Genomic DNA, 21,118 nt, shown 5'->3' on the forward strand with positions numbered 1-21,118 from the left:
CCTTTCTTTTCCAACCTTGCATGTGTCCTGCGCTGTGCAGTACACGTACAAAGTAGGAAAAGTTCTAAATTGTATCTAAGCATAATATTTTGTAGAGGAAGGGTACCCTTCCTGTTCAAAACCTATGCTAGACGCAGACACGCACCCTAGTGCTATGGTGCTAAGGTGTGTGCTTGACGCACAGCAGCTGATATAAGTTCCTGGATCTAGGCATAGAGGAGTAGAGAGCCATATCTCTGTAGATTTTGGGGCAGATTTACAAGCCCCTTGCGCTGCTTTTACGCCGCCGTTGCGTCACTTTTGTGACGCAGCGGCGGCGCTAAAATGCGCCATGGTGTGGGGTATATACAACGTGACGCATCTCCCAGATGCGTCACGTTGTAAAGCCCTGCGCCAGAAGAGGCGTACCATCGCAGGGGGAGGCGTTCCAGCGCAGGAACGCCTCCCAAAAGTGGCTGAGTGAAATCTACAAGATTTCACTCAGTCACTTTTGGGCCCATGCTGCGTCAAAACCCTGCGCCTGCTTGAAGCAGGCGTAAGGATTGACGCAGCATTGTGCACATAGGGCCCTCCTAATCATTGCTGGAGCTGCATCGCGCTTGCGACACAACTCCTGCAATGCGCCACTTTTCCGGCACAGATGCGTGACGCATCTGTGCCGATTTTGCCCCATGGTGCGCCGCATTGTAAATGCGGCGCATCAAGGGTGGCGGAGCTGCGGCGCACAATTACTGGCGCATCCCTGCCGATATGCAGGGATGTGCCTGTAATTGTAAATCTGCCCCCTAGCCTTCTCCTGCTCCCTCCCTGTCACACAAAGCAACGCAGAATTTTTGGCTGCTGCTCTGAGTTCCGTGCTACTTTGAAAATCTGGGCCTCAGTTGTGTCTTATACATCATTTTATTGTGGAGAACAGCTAACGTAAGTCGTGTGTACTACGTGGGTTTCTTTCAAATGACCATATTTGGAATCCTTCCCAATTATAGCAGGCTTGAGGCTTACTAAATAGGCGAACTGTTACATAGGAAGTCGGACAAATATTTTCGGAAACTATAATGGTATTTATAATGATAGCCTAGCGTGTTCAAAATAATGTTTTGCTAGAGCGCACTTTTTGTTTTTGTATATGCATGGAGACGTTCAATGTCTGAAGAGGCCAAGGAATCACCATTCACTTGACTTCCATGGGAACAGGTATCAGCTTTTACAAAGAGTACATTATTAGCAAGATGAGCTGGACTTTAGGGTGTATATTTATGTGTAATTTAGAGGAGCAATTGATAAGACGAGATCCTAAACTTTCACCCATTGTGAGCGTTCATCTGACTGAGTGGTTTTAAGTGTGACAATACTGTTGCTAGACTCGTTCGATCACCGCACAAAGGAGCTTCAGGGAGCACCACTGAGATAGGCTTTGGCTCCGCTAAGATGTTAATTGCCATCAGTAGGGATTTTGGTTGGGCGGAAGTTGTGCGCTTCCACCAAAAGAGTGCTTCTCCTTCACCCTCATTGGTTCTTGGAAGGGTTCCCCTCACCTAAAATGCATGCCACATTCAAACCTGATGACATAATGGCGCTCCAGAAGGGAATCCTTTTATAGTCCAGTAACACATCAGACGGGCCAGAGGCCATCGATCCTTTATATTTCGGCAACGCTTTCAGATGATTCTGGAGCTTTTTGCCGCGCTTGTTTTCAAGGATAGGATGTTGGAAGGTGTTTTTGTGGTGAAGAGGTGAGGTTTATTGTCTGCTCCTTTCTGCTGGTGCTGCTCATCTCTGCTCTCTCTTACAGTGCCTTTCTCTTCCCATGGTCACCCGCTCCCACATGTGAGTGGCCGGTCGACTCATGTGGTGAGGCTTCATTTGTCTCCAGGGCTGGACAGGAGTAATTCCTCCTCGTTGTTAGGAGTTAGTGGAACTCACAGAGTTTTACTCTGTGGAATTCTGAAGAGTTACATAAAAATTAACAAGATTCCATGGAGTTCCGCGAGCGGGCAGAAATCAGTACGTTGTGCTACTTTTACTTATTTTTAGCGCCGAGGGCTTGCAGAATCAGCAGAACCAGCACCACGCAAAGCACCAGAAGGTGCTGCTTCTTTGCTGCCGCTCGGTTAGGTTTTCTACAGCTTTCTCATGGAGAACAGTCACTGCAGGCCACGTGAGAAAATCTATCTGGGTGCTGTTCTAGCACCCGAACATCGGGCTAGGGGATATAAATTCTCTCTTGTGCTTACCAATGTAACATTGGCATGCCGCGGGCAAGAAACTCTGGAACTCCGGGTTACAAGCATAGCGTAGATTGGGCAAAACTCTGAAAACTCTGCCAGTGGATTGGAATTTATCACTCATTGTGAGTGAATGATGGGTGGGGTATCTATATTAGTTTTTGTCGGAATATGTGCAGGATGAAGTGAGTCCATTTTGAGCGGAGTGCCTGTGGCAGTGCAAGGTGAGAGAAGTGCAGAGTAAGGAGAGTGTGTATGTGAGTGCAGGGTAAGGGGAGTCTCTGAGTTCAGGGTGAGTGAATATTAAGTGCAAAGTGCTGAATTCACCTTAGACCTCTTTAATCAAATCCCAAATACTGCTTCCCTTTTATCTCATGCTTGCTGGTCCCTGTTTGCCAGTTGTTTCATCGTTCTCTACCTCCTTCTTTCCCATTTGTTTTTCTCTCTAGAAAAAATAGTGACAATCCCCAGAAATGAGTGCAGATGGGCCCCAACAGCAACCACCCGCTGAGATTAAGCACTAATGAAGGGTGAGTGGAGTGTTGGAATGGGTACAATGGGTGCAGGGTGAGGGAAGTGTTGGTATGGGTGCTGGGCGAGCAGCGGTGGCAGTAGGAGTGCATGGTAAGAAGTATGTTGGTATGGCTCCAGGGCAAACAGAATGTCTTTATGTTTGTAGAGTGAGTGGCATGTCGATATGTGTACAAGGTGAACATACTGTCAGTATGGGTGCAGAGTGAAGGTAGTGTAGATGAGTGCAGCCAGAGCAGTGTAGGTCGTCTTTTCTATTGAGAAGCCTCTATTCTATCACTTTTAAAAATGGCAGAGGACCATGTAGCCAACACTAGAGGTTTGGCTAGCCTTCTGGGGGTGTACATCTCCTGAATACCTAATTTTCCCAACTGCCTAACTGCAAATGTGCCTGGGGGTGGGGGAGGACTGTTTCTTCTTTTGGGAGTCAGCCTGGTTGCATATCACAGGCAGTGTAGTCTTTGAAGCTCGCTGGTTTTATGTGCCACTTCGCTAGCCATCCTGTCAGAGAGGGAGTTGTGATCTTCCCGTCCAGGCCTTTGTTCATGAACCCTGGGAGAGTTCACAACTCTTGGCAGGGGTTCAGATTTCTGTCTTGGCGGCAGCAAGCATGGGCTGGCAGCCAGAGCACAGGATTGTCTGAGGCTTACCTCTAACGTAGCCACCTGGGTTCATACCACATCGTCATCAACACAAGTCTTGCTTCAGGTGTGAGGAGGTATGTTGTTTGATATCAAACACGATATATTTATGTGGTACCATGAAAGATTTGGCCAAGTGCCAGCCCATGTTATACTATAGACTTTCTATCACTTATAGTGCCCTTTAATAGGAAAAGCCACTATAGGGACATAAATCCTTGCACTTACATGTCCACAGCTTTAAAATGATGCTCTGCAATTACATGCCTGCTGTCAGTAGTTTACTTAGGCCACTCAGTGTGGCACAAACAGTGCTTCAGGCCCTGGGTACTCCTCTAACTTCTATGCCCTCTGTAACACTGGCACCACATACTAGGGACTTATTAGGTTGGTAAAAGTTCTTGATAATTGCGGTTGCTAATTCACACATGTCAGTTATATGGAGAGAGCACAGGCACTGGGACCTGGGCAACAGGCTCCAGTGCACTTTCAGAGCCATAACCATCAGTAATGGAGCAACATTAATGTGTGGAGGTGGCCATACAAAAAGTGCACTTTCCTACACAAATGAAGAATCTAGCTGTATGAGTATGGAGTTAATTGTGTCTGTATGACCTAAAAGTGAGGACTGTGCTTTAAAGCCAGATCTCATGCATTGTCAAAGCAAGTTATTTCATGTACAACGTAGAACCAGTGTTAGAAATTGGGTTTCGTAAGAACCCTTACTCTAATCAGGGTAAGTAACTTACTTACCTAAGATAATCCCTGCTCACCCCCTTGGTAGCTCGGTATAGAGCAGCCAGGCTTATCCCAGAGGAAATGTGTAAAGTATTTGTACACACACACACACGCAACAAACACACATAGTAACACAGTGAAAATACTACAAAAGGACTCCACACCAGTACTGAAAAAATAGCCAATATTTATCTGAATAAAACAAGACAACAACAATAAAGTTCAACATACATAAATCAAGATACCACTTTTGAAAAGATCACTTTAAAATTGTGGCTCTTAGAAATCCAATGGCTCCACTGTGGCTACATCAATCAGTCAATCAAGTGTCTTGTACAGAATGACTACTTACCCGTAAGGGTCTCAAGGTGCTGGGGGGTGCTACTGGATTCAGTCGAAGACACAGTGGGATGGTGGCCAGGGCTAGATGGGTGGAGCAGAGGTCTCTGCTGGGTGCGTGGAATGCGAGGCTGTGGTTCAGGTATGCAGGTCCTGCGTCGTGCAGGGCTTTGGAGGTGTCTGTGAGGAGCTTGAAGGTGATTCTTTTTTTGATTGGGAGCCAGCGAAGGTCTCTCAGGTGTCCGGTAATGTGGCTGTTGTGCGGGATGTTGAGGATGAGTCTGGCGGAGGTGTTCTGGATGTTCTACAACTTTTTAAGGAGTTTCTGGGGGATGCCGGTGTAGAGTATGTTGCAGTGGTTAATTCAGCTGCTGCTGACAAGTGCATGGGTGACCACCTTTCTGGACTCAGTGGGTATCCACTTGAAGATCTTTCAAGGCAGGTGTAGCATGCAGAAACAGGATGATGAGATGCGTTGATCTGGCAGTTCTTGGGGAGCGAGGAGTCTTAAGATGATGCTGAGGTTTTGTGCTTGGTGTGTGGCTGTGGGGGAGTTTTCAAGAGCTGAGGGCCACAAGGAATCATCCCAGGCGGAAGTGGTAGAGCCCAGGATGAGGATATTGGTTTTCTTTGAGTTGAGCTTGGGGCAGCTGTTCCTCATCCAGGTAGCAACAACATTCATCCCATCGTGGAAGTTGTTCTTGGTATCTGTGGATTTGTTGGCGAGGGAGAGAACCAGCTGGGTGTCGACGGCATAGGAGATAATGTTGAGTCTGTGGTTCCTGACAATGGCTGTGAGCGGGCCATATAGATGTTGAAGAGATTGGGCTCAGGGAGGAGCCCTGAGGCACTCTGCAGCTGTTGTCTGTGGGTTCAGAGTAGAACAGTGGTAGTCTGATTCTCTGTGTTCACCAGGTGAGGAAGGAGAGGATCAATTCCAGGGCTTTGTCGCGGATGCTGTCGTCATGGAGTCTTGTGCATAGGGTGTGGTGGGTGATGGTATAGCAGGCAGGCGAGCGTTCCAGGAGGATGAGGGCTACAGTTTCACCTCGATCGGGAAGGGTGCACACATCATCGTGGCAAAGAGAAGGACAGTATTGGTGCTGTGATTGCTTCGGAAGTTGAATTGGGAGAGGTCCAAGATGTGGTTCGCTACGATAAACTCTGACATTTGGGCGTTGATGGCCTTCTCGATTAAATTGGCTGGGAAGGGTAGCAGAGAGATGGGTCTGATGAGTTTGAAATTCTCAGCGTTATGACCGGTACTAATCCAACAGTTTGGTACCAACCATGAGGAAACGTGGCCAGCTGCAGAGTCACAAGCACCCCAGATATAGTACCTTGGAAGGTGACGAAAAACAAAGATGCTGCACGGTGTTCGGGAGCTGATGCTTCAATGGAGCCGGTGAGGCATCGGCTCCTTACTCCCACAGAGCAGGTGAGCCGTTGGTTCCTTGCTGCGAAGCAGAGAAGGTGTTCCTTACTGTTTCAGGGTAGGTGATGCTGTGTTGGCAGCGGTGCGACAGTTCCTTATGTTGATGCAGGGTCAATGAGTTTGTGAGGTCACATGCATTGGTATTTGACTCTGCTGTGTCGTCGGTGATGTTTAGGCTGTGGTGTAAGTTAGGGCAGTGTGTCGTGCTCTTCATGAGCAGTGCACTCTGCTCCGTTGCAGGCATCAGTCTCAATGATGACCTTGGAGTTGGTAAGTTGCTATAAATGGCATCCGAAGCTGTGGTGCAAGTCGGGCAGTGCATTATGCTTATCATGTGTGGTGCCCTTAGCTCCAGAGCTGGCAGCGGTGTACATGACAGCCGTGAGGTTGCTTGTTTTTGGGTTGCAGCACACACCACTTGACTCCAAGGGTCCAGGACCTGTATTTGGCATCACTTGGCAAGACAGGGCCCTTAGCAGAGGAGTCCAAGTACTGGTAGCAAGAACAGGTGAAGTCTTTGATGGCCCTTAGACTTCTTAGCAGGGGGCACATACACTCAAGCCCTTGGAGAAACTTGGAATCAGGATGTAGAAAGTATAGTCCAGTCCTTTCACTCCCAGGACAGTAGCAGCAAGCAGCAGACCAACACAGCAAAGCAAACAGCATATGGGCAGTCTCTCCTGACAGCAATCCAGCTCTTCTTCCTAGCAGAATTTCCTCACCCAGAAACGTTCTGAGTATATGGTGTCAGAGATCCAGTACTTATACCCATTTCAGCCTTTGAAGTAGTCAAACTTAAAAGGAAAGTCTTTGTAGTGCACAAGACCCTGCATTTCCCTGCACTGACTCCAGACACATTATAGGGTTTGGAAACTTCTTTGTGTGAGGACAGACACAGCCCTATTTAGGTATTAGTGTCAACTCCTCTCACAACTCTAGCTCAGGAAGGCCCATCAACCGGGTGACAAGCCATGGGGATATGCAGGGCAAACCTCAGCTCCCTTTGTGTGACTATCTAGAGTGAATGCACAAACTGCCCCACTGTCATTCTAACCCAGACATATAATCAGAGCCGGGCAGAGGCACAGAATGGTTAAAGTAAGAAAATGCCAACTTTCTAAAAGTAGCTTTTTCAGTCTTGCAATTTCAAAAACAACTTTACTAAAAGATGTATTTTTAAATTCTGAGCCTAGTGACACCAAACTCAAATTTTCTATCAGTTCCCAATTGGTATATACACTTGTAAGATGTTACAAGGCAGCTCCAAATCTAACCCAGGGGATGGATATCCCTTGCAAAAACGGAATTAACAATATTTCACTACCAGGGCATTTAAAACACAACAGTATTTGTCCTACCTTTTAAATGCACTGTACCCTGCCCTTGAGGCTACCTTGGACCTACCCTAGTAGTGCCTTACATGTAATAAAGGGGAGGTTTGGGCCTGGCAAGAGGGTGCACTTGCCAGGTTTAAAACTGCACACTCAGACATTGCAGTGGCAGGCCTGAGGCATGTTTGCAGGGCTATTCATGTGGGTGGCACAATCAGTGCTGCAGACTCACTAGTAACATTTGATTTTCAGATCCTGTGCACATCTGGTGCACTGTACTAGGAACTTACTAGTAAATAAAATAGGCCAGTCGTGGATAAACCAAATATTATTCAATTTTAGATGGGGAGCACTTGCACGTTAGCACTGGCAGTGATAAAGTGCCCAGAGTCCTCACATCAGCAAACATTAAATGCAGTACACAGTTAAAACCAGGAGGTCAGATGCAAAAGACTGGAGAAACCACACCAAAAGATGCCAGGTCTAACAAACAGGCTGAGCAATATCACTTCAGTAAGATGAAATTTCATTGTATTTCTGTAACACTTGGCAGCAGGTCACTCACCAAAGATGTGCATTGTTTCTCTAGGGTACCAGACAATTTTAAGAGCCTTCAACATACATACTGCAGTATCATAAATTGTGATTTATATACATAAAGACAGTGTTGTAGGCTGCAAGTGATAAAAACATTGTCAACCCCCTAATGCTATCTTGATGAGGCTTGTCAAACACATAGCTAAGCAGTGCCTAGAAATGAATAAAGAGCAAAGTGCTAAGAAAACAATAGTGCATTCATGGTCTGTGCCACTGATGTCTAAGGCCAGCAGGCGCTTCCATCTTGGACAATAGAAAGTCAGTCTTTGTACTCTAAATAGATCTTCTGGAGAAGAGACAGTGTTCAGAAATATTGTACGAGACCCACTATTAAAATTTGGTTGTACCCACCTGTTTAATAGTTTTCTCTGTAGTTGGTATTTTCCAAAATGATGCAGTTTCAACAAGGCTACTTACTGCTGGTTCAACATAACGTTCCTTGTTTTGATAATATGCACTTTTCACTGACTTAAAGATCAGGTCAGATGCACAAATATGGCTTAGGGACTTTTCCACTTTGTGAACTTTTCATTCTTAAATGCTAGCTGTCTAGACCCTTGATGTGAAGCTAAGTTGACATGATGACATGAGTCACCGGTAGTAACAGGAGAAGAGAGCAGAATCATTTTAATATTACTAGCTGTGGCAGAATTGGTACTGGCATGTGTCAATATGGGTTAGTTGCTTTCCGTGCATGGTGCATTCACATATTATTTATTGTTTCCAGATGTCTTGGAATTGTTTTACAAGCATAAAAAGGTGACATAAAACCTGCTAGCTATATATGGTTTTAGCGATTTATTAGAACATTGGAAGGTTGAGAGCTCCGTGAAAGATAATTGCATGGCAAGGAAGAAAAGCAAAAGTGAGAAAAGATGGAAGAAGAGAAAGCTTGCAAAACTGTGGCAAAGTGGTACAGCATGAGTGAAAAGAAGCCTGCAAGAAATTGATAAAGAGACTGAAAGTGTGGTGGATGTAACACAGAAAGAGAGCTTGAATCAAGACTAGGCAATCTTGGTATTCAGCTTCCTGGGCATTTGCAGCATCGTCCTCTGCTCCCAGCAAAACTGTGGGTCCCTCTGTTTACTTGTTTACAGATTAAGGGTGTAATTTAGAGTTTACAGCGTGGGCAGTCTGCCAGAAATGTTACATATACACCCACCTTATTACAAGTGCCATAGGTTATTATGCACTTGTAATAAGGTAGACATCTTCCAAAACCTAGATCAGGCCCTAAGCTATGGACATACTCCCAGGGCAGTGCAACTGGTGCGGTCGCACTAGGCGCTGAACTGTGGCGGGGGTGCTTACCACAGGGGGGGATACTTTGTTTAGCAATAACTTATGATTGGAGAGATGAGGGGTACTTTTGCCCGGTGGTAGTAAATGAATCAGAGGACGCGGTCATGGGGTGTGGGAGCTCCAAAAAAGATTGTCGCACCGGGTGCCACCAGCTCTAAAGTCGGCTCTGCATACTCCTCTTTTTATAAGGCAGCAACTCTTTATTTTGATGGCAGCAAAATACAGTTTACATTAAAATATGAAAAACCTGAAAACACAGCATGCAAGATGGATGGTCCCTAGTCTCTTCACAGCATTTTAGAAGGTAATCAAAAGTAGAAATGCGGCCACAATAGTGATTTTTGCCTCATCATGCAGGAAGAAGCTAAAGGATATTGTCTTCCACAGACTGCAGCTGTTTTTTGTCTTTTTGCTTCCTGTGGAAAACTCCTTAGGCAAATGAGGAGATGGGGCATATTCAGCTGGGCTTTTTTTAGGGGCTGAGGGTGACTCAACCGTAAAGAGGGTAGAGACGAGTGGAGCTCTTCCGCTCTATGAAGCTACTTGTATTCCCTTTTTTGGTGATGGGAAGGATACCCCATTCTGCTCAGTATCTGTGGCACAACACCCATACATTGGAGGCTCTATAACACCCTGTAGTATTGGCCTCTGACATCATCTGCAGTCCATCTATAAGCGTACGGGGAAGAGCAGTGAAAAAGGGTTGAGCAATCAACACAAAGGGATGACTTTTTCCCTTGATTGAGGATTTAAACTCATGTTAGACATTTTTTGCAAGATTCCGTGGCAGTACATGGTATTTGTTAAAATGTAACGTTAGTATGTCATTCAATGGAATGTATGACAGTACAACGCAATCATTTTGATTACGGTACTTTACATCGTGTTTTTTACAACACAAGTCGTTACAACGACTTGCGTTAAAGGGCTGGACTGTTCCCATGAGGCACAGGGTCAGACTGATTTGCATATAGCCATGTCTGAACTGGGGTGGCAGAGTGGGCTAAAGAACGGTGATGGATTAAACCCAGATCTTTTGACTGGGTGTGAGTATTTGATTGACTCAGATGCTCCGTCCATCACCACCCCCTTTTGTACCATATTGGAGAGTTAGTCACTCTTTGGTCTTGCGTTCTTAGCAGACCACTTCTGAGCATGTGCTGGGGATTTAGGAGCAGATGTACAACCCTACCAATTTGCGAGTCGCAAATTGCGTTGTTTTGCGACTCGGAAATTGGAATGTACAGCGTACAGATTTGCGATTCCTAGTGGGGTTGTAAATTTCATGTCTCATTAATATTCATGAGGCAGGTGCAATTTGCGACCCCATTAGGAATAGCTAGCACTTCCAGGGATGGTGGCCTGCTGGGGTCAGCAGACCACCATGTCTGTGACTGCTTTTTAAATAAAGCAGTTTTTTAAAAATGCAGCCCACATTTAAAAAAGAAAAATTAAATGGACTTGCAAAATAGCATTTGTACATGCCAGTACCCATTTTTACGGTCGCAAACGAGCCCATTTCCTGTTTGCGACTGAAAAAAACAGTCATACATCTGGCCCTTACAGCAGGAACACAGCCACAACTAGATTCCTGATAGATACAGTGTTTGCTTTGCGACCATCTTGAGAAGTTCACTGTTCTTTGATTTATCATTCTTGACAGACAACTTCTGAGCACATGCAGGGTATGGGCTGGGGGGAAGAGTATTCGCAAAGTGGGCATGTGCAGTAGGTGCCACTTGTCTGTGCCCTTTTGCAACCATTACCACTAAACAGGTAGCCCTTTCAAATGTTATATTCAACAGGAACTTAGGGATTTAAATGTTGTTTCATTAACCCACAAAGCCCTGAAAAATGAACATGCGAAGCCTCCCTTACATGAAGCAGATGGGAACTTACTTCACTGCCTTGCCTAAATCGCTCTCCATTGGCGAACAAAAATATGTAATTCACAATGTCATCACTAACCTTTGGATAGGAATCATGTTTCTCACAGTGATACAGCTGTGTGATGATTCTGGCCAAGACATAGCACTAGCGGTATTTAGAGTAATTCGTGCAGGCCAAGGTTCTAAATAAGGGGGAAGCCTAGATGGAGTTTTTTAAAGAATCTCGCTCACATACCCTTTCTCTCTAGAACCCCTCACATCACCTGAACTACTTGGCTTTAAAATATCTCTTTCTCCCTGCTGTATGTGTACTGGAATGTTATTGTATTGCTCTCCTGGTCCTGATTTTTGTTTTAGTCTGCCCTTGAATTACTACGTCCTCTGATTCTATCAGTGGCCAAGCTCTTGTTTTTGGGTGACTTTGATATATGGTCTGATCACGCAGAGCACCAAGCTAAACACATTCTTACAGATGCATGAACAGATTCAATCTTAACCCAATGTGGCATCTCTTGCATATATGCTAAAAATTATACCTAGCACCAGAGAGACTGATCTTCCCAGTAAGCTGAATGGATTATATGACATTCTTCTTCAGTGAAAGTTTGACTTTCATCATGCTAAGGAATTATTGCAGAAGACAATCATTAAAAGATCTTGGAATATGGTGTGTGAAGAAGCATTTTGCCAGCCCTTAGACTCTTTTTCATCACTTATGATAGCTGAAATGTTTACAATCTGAAATCTGATCTAGAAACCTGATTTACCAACTCGTTAGACCCTGTGGCTGTTATAAAGCAAATGTCATACTGAAGTTCTTGTTCTTTGCACCTTGCTCACTCACCGAATTGGCACAAGCCAAAAGGGAATGCAAAAAATATAGTTTATATAGTTGAAGATGAGTACTAAAGAACCAAGCCTTTATTCCCCTGCTCTTCATAAGTAGAAAATGAACGTATACATTTCTAGAGGTGTGTAGCGATATGTACACATTTCCTCACCCATTAATATTTCTGGGGACATTATTAAAATTGTGAAATTATGTCCCTGTCCTCAAAGAGATATGGTTTAATGGAGACAACACAAGTGAGCTGTGTAAGTCGCTAACAGATTTGTTTCTCAAATAAAATCACTAAGATCACCTCATTTTTAGTAACAGCTTGGACTGTACCCTACTATGAATCCATACAACCCTATTTTTAAAGAAAACCAATTCTCTTCTATCTAAATTTGAAGCTCTTACACCTGAAATAACTAAAGTAATGTCACTAGTTAATTAAAAAAGTTTTCCTCATGATGTAGTCCAGTTATTTTTTTTTCATAATGGGAATTGACCTTATCTGTCCAACCCTATCTTGGCATTGTTATGCTTCCCTATCTGCAGCATGCATTTTTCACATCTTGGAAGCAAGCAGTTTTACTCCTCTTGCTCCCTATTTAAAGCTTTGAGAAGTACATTAACAAAGATGTTTCTGTGTTTTTGGGCAATAATTGCATTCTTGACCTGATAAATCAGGCTTCAATCCATTGCACAGCATGGAATTTTCCTTGGTTGCAGCGATGAATGAATTACGCTATTCAATCTCTCCAGGAGGCAGAGCGCTTTCAAATTCTCAAGCTTTCTTCTGCGTTCGATGCCATCTGTCTACATGGAAGCTCAATCAGGGACAAGGCTGTCAATTGGCTTGCCTCCAACATGCATGAGCAAACCCAATAAGTTAAAATTACAGCTTCCTACTGCACATTTAAAAAACTGGCTAAATCTATTCCAGAGGGGTCTTTTCTAAGTCCCATTATAATCAACATGTTTTGTAACTCCCCTGGTCCCGTAAACAAGATCATTCAGTTTTACCTTAATGCCTTCTTCTGATGTCAACCAACTCATTGTATGCTTTGATGATCTCTCTTCATGGTGTTAAAGTTTGATGCAAAGTTTCAGCAATAGCATCTTTGATGCGAGATAATGCTGTGAAGTTGAATACACATAAGATGGAGATACTTAATCTTGACCATTCTAGAAATTACTAGTTGGATAGCTGGCGGACCTCTGATTTAATTCCCCTTCCTTCTCTGGCATTCATGTTTAAAAATCTTCAAAATTCTCATGAGAATGCTATCACTCTTAGATCACAATCTTACAAGTTTACTTCTAGTGTCCATTACTTGAAGAGGTTTAGAAAGATTGTCTTTTTCTATCTTTTGACTATTGACCAACAATGTAAGATGTGATCATCCTTTTAGGTTGGATTATTGTAATGCCCTCTGTCTTTTCTCCCCTAGAAGACTGCTACCTTGGATGCAATTGGCCAAACACTGTGCTGTACGTACCATTTTCCAGCTACCATGATGCTTTCACAACTATTCTTTAGGGTTCACATAGAGAGGAACCTTGCATTTTAAGCACTGTCAACAATGGTGCCCTCTACAAACAGACACACACTTATATGCAATCTAATTTCACACACCTTACTTTCTCTATGCTTCTCAGCTAAGCTTCTGCCACTAAGCTGATGATCTCGTACTACAAGAGAGAATGTCTGGCTCGTCATTCATTTTAGGTGCAAGTGACTAAGAACATCCTCTTTACTCCTTACTAGCTTCTTCCCAGCAATTGCAGCCCGATTAAATCTTTGAGAATGTCACTCTTCTTATGATTCGTCCCTCTCTTGTTGTTATACCTCTAAGTGCCAGTACACCCCTTGGTTGAAATGTGTGCTTCCATAAAATTAACCAAAACAAACAAAAGAACCCTTAGACAAATAAGAAGAGTATTATCACATTTCTTGTTTCACTGGGGAAAACAGAAATGTGACAGTAGTGGCCTCTGAAAGTACTTTTGGCTGCTTCTGTCTTAACATGAGTGGGCTCCATCCCATCAGGAGCCCCCAAGGATACATGTCTACACCACATGTACAAACTAGGACAAAGCACCATTATTATGGAGCTCACCACAATCATCAATGCTTCCGTCACATATGCCTCTTTCCCTGAAGGATAAAATAAATGCAGAAATCAAACCACACCTCAATAAAACCACAGTATTCCTCAAAGACCTAATAAACTACAGCCCCCATCTCTCTTCTGCCTTTCCTAGCCAAAGTGCTAGAGAAAGCAGTAAACCTCCAACAACATTCTAGACCCCTCCCAATCGGGGTATCACTCAAATCACAGCACAGAGACCACCCTGATTGTGGCCCACAGATGACATCAGGACCCTCATAGACAGGGGAGAGACTGCGGCCCTTATCCTCCTCGTTCTTTCTGCAGCATTGGACACTGTGTCCCACCACACCCTCCTGCACAGTCTTCGCCAAGTAGGAATCAAAGGGAAAGCCCTCAAATGGGTCTCTTCACTCCTCTCCGAACGAACCCAAAGCGTCCACCTCCCATCTTTTACCTCGGACTGAAAAACATAATCTGCTGCATCCCACAAGGATCCTCTCCAAGTCCTATTCTTCTAAACAACTTTATGGCACGCCTGGCCACCATGGTAGGATCCCACAGCATGAACATAATCTCCTACGCTGATGACACTCAGCTCATCCTCTCACTCTCCTCAAACTGACCCAGCTAACACCATATCTAATTTCCACTGTTGCATTACCATTATTGCAGGTTGGATGCATAGTGGATGCCTTAATCTCAACACAAACAAAACAGAAATACTTTTCTTCGGGATCAGTGACTCCCCGTGGAATGACTCATGGTGGCCAACGTATCTCGGCCCTGAACCCACCCCCACAGAGCATGCAAGAAATCTCCAAATAATACTCAACAGCTGCCTTCGATGAGAAAGTAGATAAACACTGTCTCCTCCTCCTGCTTTATCATCCTGCACCTGCTTAGGCACTCAAACACTAGACACACCTACACCCAAGCCCTCATCACCAGCCGCCTTGACTACAGTACTCCCTCTGCATGGGAATCACTGCTCAACTACCAAACAGACTCCAGACCATCCAAAACTCAGCAGTCAGTCTCATCTTCAACATCCCGAGGTAGAACCACATCTCCCCGCATCTCAGAATCATACACTTGCACCCCATCAGCACAGTGATAGTTCAAACTGCTCACCCACACCTTCAATTACCTTCACAACAAGGGCCCAGACTACCTTAACCACAGTGTAAACTTCCACCTAGCTACCTGCAAACTTTGTTCCTCATCCCTCTTCATGGCCCACACCCCGCATCCACAGAAGCAGGAGAGATGGTCTTCTCACACCTGGTGGCCAAGTCCTAGAATGGCCTCTCCCTCTACCTCTATACATGCGCCACTATGCAGGAGTTCAAGAATCATCTGAAGACCTTGCTCTTTGACTAATTAAACTAAGCAGCAGCACCCCCACCCCCATCTTTTTCAGGGATGATAAGCAGAGTTTAAAAAAATCCTATATGATTGATTGATACAAAGACCAGAAGAAATGTTGGAAAACACATGCTCTACATTGCTTCACCAACTTTTTGCTCTATTTGAAATGCCTGCCCTTGTTTGGAGGATGTCTTTTTCACCAAGTAGTCCCTCAAAATGAAACTAGAATCTATGCATGTTGAGGTTCCTAAGGCTTGGCCCTACCTGCAACCAGTGCCTAATTTGTGTTGGTGTTTGCCTCTGCTTGGCACTCGCATCTATTTTTAAAGACCGGCATTTATTAACCAGAGACTTGCACATGGTGTACTGTCTATCATTTTGCTGCTTAGCAACATGTTAAACACACCAATATGCTTTTACAGAACTAGCACATTCAGGCTAGCTATACTGATTGAGATTACTTGGGCTAGTCCAAAATGACACACTAGTAAGAGTGTGATGGTTAGAAAACTAATGCCAGCACCGACAATCTGCAGCAGTAGCAGGAGCCGTGGGTGGTGCCAGCTGCAGCAGACTTCTGCAAAATACCATGGACCCTGATTTCTACATTTTACAAACCATGCACTGCCTGCACCCCCATTAAACTCTTACATGGGCTCACTATCCACAGTTGTGGATGCCCATTGAGTAGAGCATCATCTATAAATGGAGGAAGCAGAAATCGCAGTTTTTGGAGGCAGCTTAACAGGTTATCTCTCAAAGGCAAAGAGGATGTTATTTAAAGCAACAGGGACTCCTCATTATTTCCATTTACATGGACCACATCTTTCGGACCTCCTCCAGTTCTACAGAAGAATGTGCACAATCTGTGACATTGTGTCATTATTGAGTGAACTTTCATTCATTCCCAAGTTAATTCTCCCATAAAAAACACTTTCTTCCACTTATGTCAATGAAAAGATACTGTACCAGCTTGTTCCTCCCTAACAAAACTGTTCCAATAACAGTAGTGATACCCCATACTCTGGCTTTCCTACATGAAGAACTCCAGTCTCCAAGAGTTCTGAACACATGACCAGACTCATCCTTAGTCTGCAACACCATTGCCACATTAAGAGGCTGATTACGAGTTTGGCGTTCCATTGGTCCACCAAGCCTGTGTTGGAGGTACGGTAGAGGTCAGTGACCACTGCACCGTATTACAAGTGCCGCGGTCGGACTGTTTTAGGTCTGACGCAAGGGAACAATGTTCCCTGGTGGTGGTGCGCAGTCTGGTGCAGAAATATGCTTGGCGGTGCTGCTGATCCAGTGCCAAGCTTATTCTGAGTATGCCCACTGTCAGCCTTTTCATGGAGGTGAGCCTGCCATGAAAAGGCTGGCTGTGGGGAAACAAAGGGGGCCCTACATGGCCCCCTGTTGCCCCTGTATACTAGGATTGTATTGTATTGTATTGTATTGTATTGTATTTGCTCTTACATAGCGCGACTGCCACCCTACGGGTATCCTGGGGCTCTCGGGGAAAAACATTATCAGATGGAAACCGCAGATTGAAAGGCTAGATGATGGGCGCAGGAGTCTCAGACTTTGGCAAATAGCCATGTCTTTAGGCTCTTCCTGAAACCTACCAAGGAGTCGGCTTGCCTGATGTTCTGAGGTAGCTCGTTCCATAGGCGAGAGGCTACTATGCTGAAAGCTCTGCCTCCCATCCTGGATCTCTTAAATCTGGTGGTGGTTGCCAGACTTAAAGTAGAAGAACGGAGAGACCTAGTGGGCTTATACCATGTAAATCTTTCCTGCATTGGTAGAGGACCCGTACTGTGTAACGCTCTGTAGACTATGCACAGAGATTTAAAGATGACTCTGTCCCGTATAGGCAACCAATGAAGGTCTCTCAAGGCCATTGTGGTAGAGGAGCTACATGGTCTGTTAAGCGCCAACTTGGCCACTATCGACTGGACTCTCTGCAGACCCTGCAAGATGTATAAAGGGGCGCCCAAGTAAAGGGAATTACAGTAATCCAGTCTAGCCAAGATTATGCTCCTTACCACCAAGGGTCTAGTGTCATCGGGCAAGAGAGGGAGAATCTGCCTGAGTGCTTTTAGCAGACCATAACAAACACTAATTGTTTTGTTAGTTTGTGACACCATTTGAAGGTTTTCATCAAACAGTACTCCCAAGTTCCGCACGGTCTTTACTGGGACGCAGGGGTAGGCCCCCGGCGAGAGCCAAAGCTTGCACGGTATCTGTTGATTTAGTTTGACCGTCGAGCAATAGACTACCTCCGTTTTCCCCTCATTAAACTGAAGGGAGTTTGCTTTGAGCCAGGCGGAGACTCGACGCATGCAACCCTGGAATCTGTCCATGGGTACCGCCTGTTTCCCTTCCAGAGAGGACACCAGTTGGGTGTCATCAGCGTGATTAATCAATTCGATCCCATAAGATTTTATAATAGGGATCAGAGGCTGCAAGTATATATTAAAAAGGATAGGGCTGATCGACGAGCCCTGTGGTACTCCATAGTGGACCGGGGACTTAGGGAAGGCGAACTGAGTCATGGTCACTATCTGTTGTCTATCGGACAGATAAGATTGTAGCCATTTCAGAGCCTTGCCTTTCACGCCCAGTTTCTCCAGTCTGTTTAGCAAAACTGCATGGCTAACCGTGTTGAATGCTGCCGACATATCCAACAGTACAAGTACTGAGGAGTTACCATTGTCGGCTCGCATTCGCAGAGTGTCCAGCATGGTTGCCAATGCAGTTTCTGTCCCGTGGCCTGGGCGGAATCCAAACGGAACCCCGTCCAATAGACAGTTATCTTCCAGGTAGCTTGACAGGGACCTGCTAACCGCTTTCTCCAGATATTTTATGGGATAGGGCAGAAGAGATTTAGGCCTAAAATGGGCTGGGAGTGTTGGATCCAGCGAGGGCTTCTTAAGTAGAGGGGTTACCACTGCCTGTTTCCATGCCTCCGGCACTACTCCTTCCTCCAGGGATTGGCAGCAGATCATACGCATCCAGGGAAAAAGCTCTGGGCCATACTCCTTCCAGAACCTATGGGGTAGGGGATCAGAAGGGGACCCAGAGGATATGCTGAGCGCCAAGCTGGTAAAGAGCTCATCTGTGAGAAGGGGAAAACTCTCCATAGATGATACCACCAGTAATTCCTCCTCTACCATCTGAAGTGGTGCGTCCTGACAGCTAGCCTCACCCTGAGCAAAACCCACCACTATTTTGGCAATTTTTCCTTCGAAGAAGACGGCGATTTCGTCGCAAAGTTCTTGAGTTGCAACCACCTTGTTGCTCATGCAGGCGGGGTTGGAGAGGTCTCTTATAATATTAAAGAGAGTTTTTGTGCTATTCGGAGACTGAAGTATGGCAGTAGCATAAAAATGTGCCTTTGCTTTGGCAATGGCCTCTTTATATTTAGCTTATACTACCTTTAGCAGTGTCTTATCAGACTCTAAATAGAGTCTTCGCCACTTCCTTTCTGCCTGTCTACATTGATTACGTAGTAATTTCAGCTCCTCACTGAACCAGGGGGCTGATGGTTTGCTTTTATTCTTTATCTTTTTCAGGGGGGCAAGTTTATCAAGGGTCTCAGTGATACGATTACAGTAGACATGAAAGTTGTGGCCCACTGACTCATTTGGATCAAAGGGAGTCTGATTGGTAAAGAAAAAATTTAATTTGTCCTTTGGTAATTTGGACCAGTCCCTTCCCCTTCAGTAGTTTGCAGGGCGAGCATTTTTATTCACCTGAATAGGCACAGTGATCTGAAAATGAATCAGGGAATGGTCAGTCCAACTTTGGGGTAGAATACCAATCACCTTAGTCTCTGACTGATTTGCGAACACCAGATCCAATGCGTGTCCGCCTAAGTGGGTAGACTCCAATATCAGTTGATCAAGGCCACAGTTTCCGCATATATATTGTAAATCCTTCAGGTGGCTCCCTAGGACCCCATTGTCCCAAAGGTTGAAGTCCCCCAGGAGCAATAGTCTGGAATGAGTTAGGGCAAGGGCGGCGATAGTATCAAACAGTGCCTGGTACCCCGTGTCCAGGCCAGGTGGTCTATAGCAGATCATGCCAGTTAGTATCCTTCCTTTGGTTTCCTGTAGGGTGAAGCCCATCAATTCTATCCCTGCAACTGGGTCGACCTGTAAGGGGACGAAGTTCCACCTGTCCTTATAGATCACCCCGACACCCCCCCTCTTCCCTGGGATCTGGGTTTGTGAAACATCTTGTACCCATCCGGACACGCTTGGCCCAGCTCAACAGCGGAGTCCGCACTGGCCCAGGTCTCAGTAATAAAAAGGGCATCCAGATTCATATCTCCCAACAGGTCCGACACCTCCTGATGGTGTTTAACCAGGGATCTACTGTCAATCAAACCACACCCCAAGCTGACAGAGGTATGTGTTAGATCTTTTTGGGGCCCGTCCCTTCCCCTCTTTCCTATACTCAATAGAGCCTCCCTTGAATACCTTAATCTGACAGCCCCGTGGCGCTCGACGCGGCCGGGACACGGACGGGCACAGACGGGCTTATCTCTGGCGCAACTCCGGCGCTTCGCTGCGCGCCTGCATTGGGATGCTTAAATAGATAAGCACTTGCAGGCGATCCATCCACTAGAGCGCTAACAAAGATGGCGCTGGGGTAGATAGTATTCCCCGAGTCCCGCTGAAGTAGCGGAGTGCGTTTGGAGTGATTTTTATAGTGCGAGTAAGAGAACAGCAGTTAAAAGGTATTTCACAAGCAGCAAATGCAATTACGGCGTACCTCTAAATTTCCTAGTGTAAATTTGTATTTCCCCGTACCTTGTGGCAACAATAGTACTTAAGCTGCAAAACAGCGAAAACAAGTTAAAAACGACTTAAAAGTTAAAGAGCTCGTGCGAGCACCACCAGCACACAGCGCTTTCAACAGAGACTGTGTTTTTCAAAGATGAGCGCGCGCCAGCACTGCCCCCCCTAAATAGGTATAGGATGGATGAAGGGGGGCATGTGGTGTGCCTCTCAGTGTACATGCACGCCCAGTTCCTGCACAGCGTGGACTAAACAGTGCATGCCATGCAGAAGCTTGCTTTGGCATTCCCATTGCAGCCCACCTTGGGAACACCAAAGACCCCGAGCCAGACCAGGAGAAAAATCCTAATCTGGCAGGCGGCCAGCGGTTGACTTTGGCTGTACAGGAGAAGGGCAGTGGCGTGTCGCCCCACTCTCGCACTGCCCAGGTCATAATCAGCCCCTTAGTCTTCTCTGTTACCCTAGAATGAGCAAAATGCTAATTTCAGACTCTTTGTATCACCCACATGTTGTTTCATGTACATACACCAGAATATTGGTCTAAGGTTTGCCAGTGCTACCAACCAGCCACAATTCTGAGATCAGCCTCTCTAATAATGATTTAAAAAGTTTAAATAATATTCTGTTTTACATATTATAAGTAAGGCTCCCTGTTTTCTGTTTTTACTGATTTTTACAGATAAATACAGACAGAAACCATTTATTTTCTTGTCTTTATTTCTAAACATGGAAAGGAACGAAAATTGGGTTACTTTTTGAGTAGTACTATCCACCATGACTGCAAGGCCAATAGCTGTGTGGATTGATAGGTAAGGGGGCTAAAATGAAAGGAATTTTAGTAAAGAGGTTTTAATAGCAGTAGATATGCACAAGGTTGATACTGAAATGTGCAAATTGTCTTATAAGCCATTGATTTATCTTCTGTGGGTGTTTACAGGATTGAAACCTGGTAGGCATTCAAGCATGAGTGCATA

The 21,118-nt window shown here is 45.2% G+C and overlaps 1 long non-coding RNA gene and 1 pseudogene across 1 annotated transcript in view; one reads left to right on the plus strand and one right to left on the minus strand.

Annotated features, from left to right (window-relative positions):
* The window catches only part of LOC147711790 (uncharacterized), a 51,293-nt pseudogene extending 31,824 nt beyond the window's left edge, over nt 1-19,469 (minus strand).
* Nucleotides 1-21,118, plus strand: part of LOC147711789 (uncharacterized) — a 411,006-nt gene that overhangs the window by 120,490 nt on the left and 269,398 nt on the right. The window lies entirely within an intron of this gene.

This window comes from Lissotriton vulgaris, chromosome 5 (assembly GCF_964263255.1).
Source record: "Lissotriton vulgaris chromosome 5, aLisVul1.2, whole genome shotgun sequence".
In the NCBI taxonomy this organism is placed as follows: domain Eukaryota; kingdom Metazoa; phylum Chordata; class Amphibia; order Caudata; family Salamandridae; genus Lissotriton; species Lissotriton vulgaris.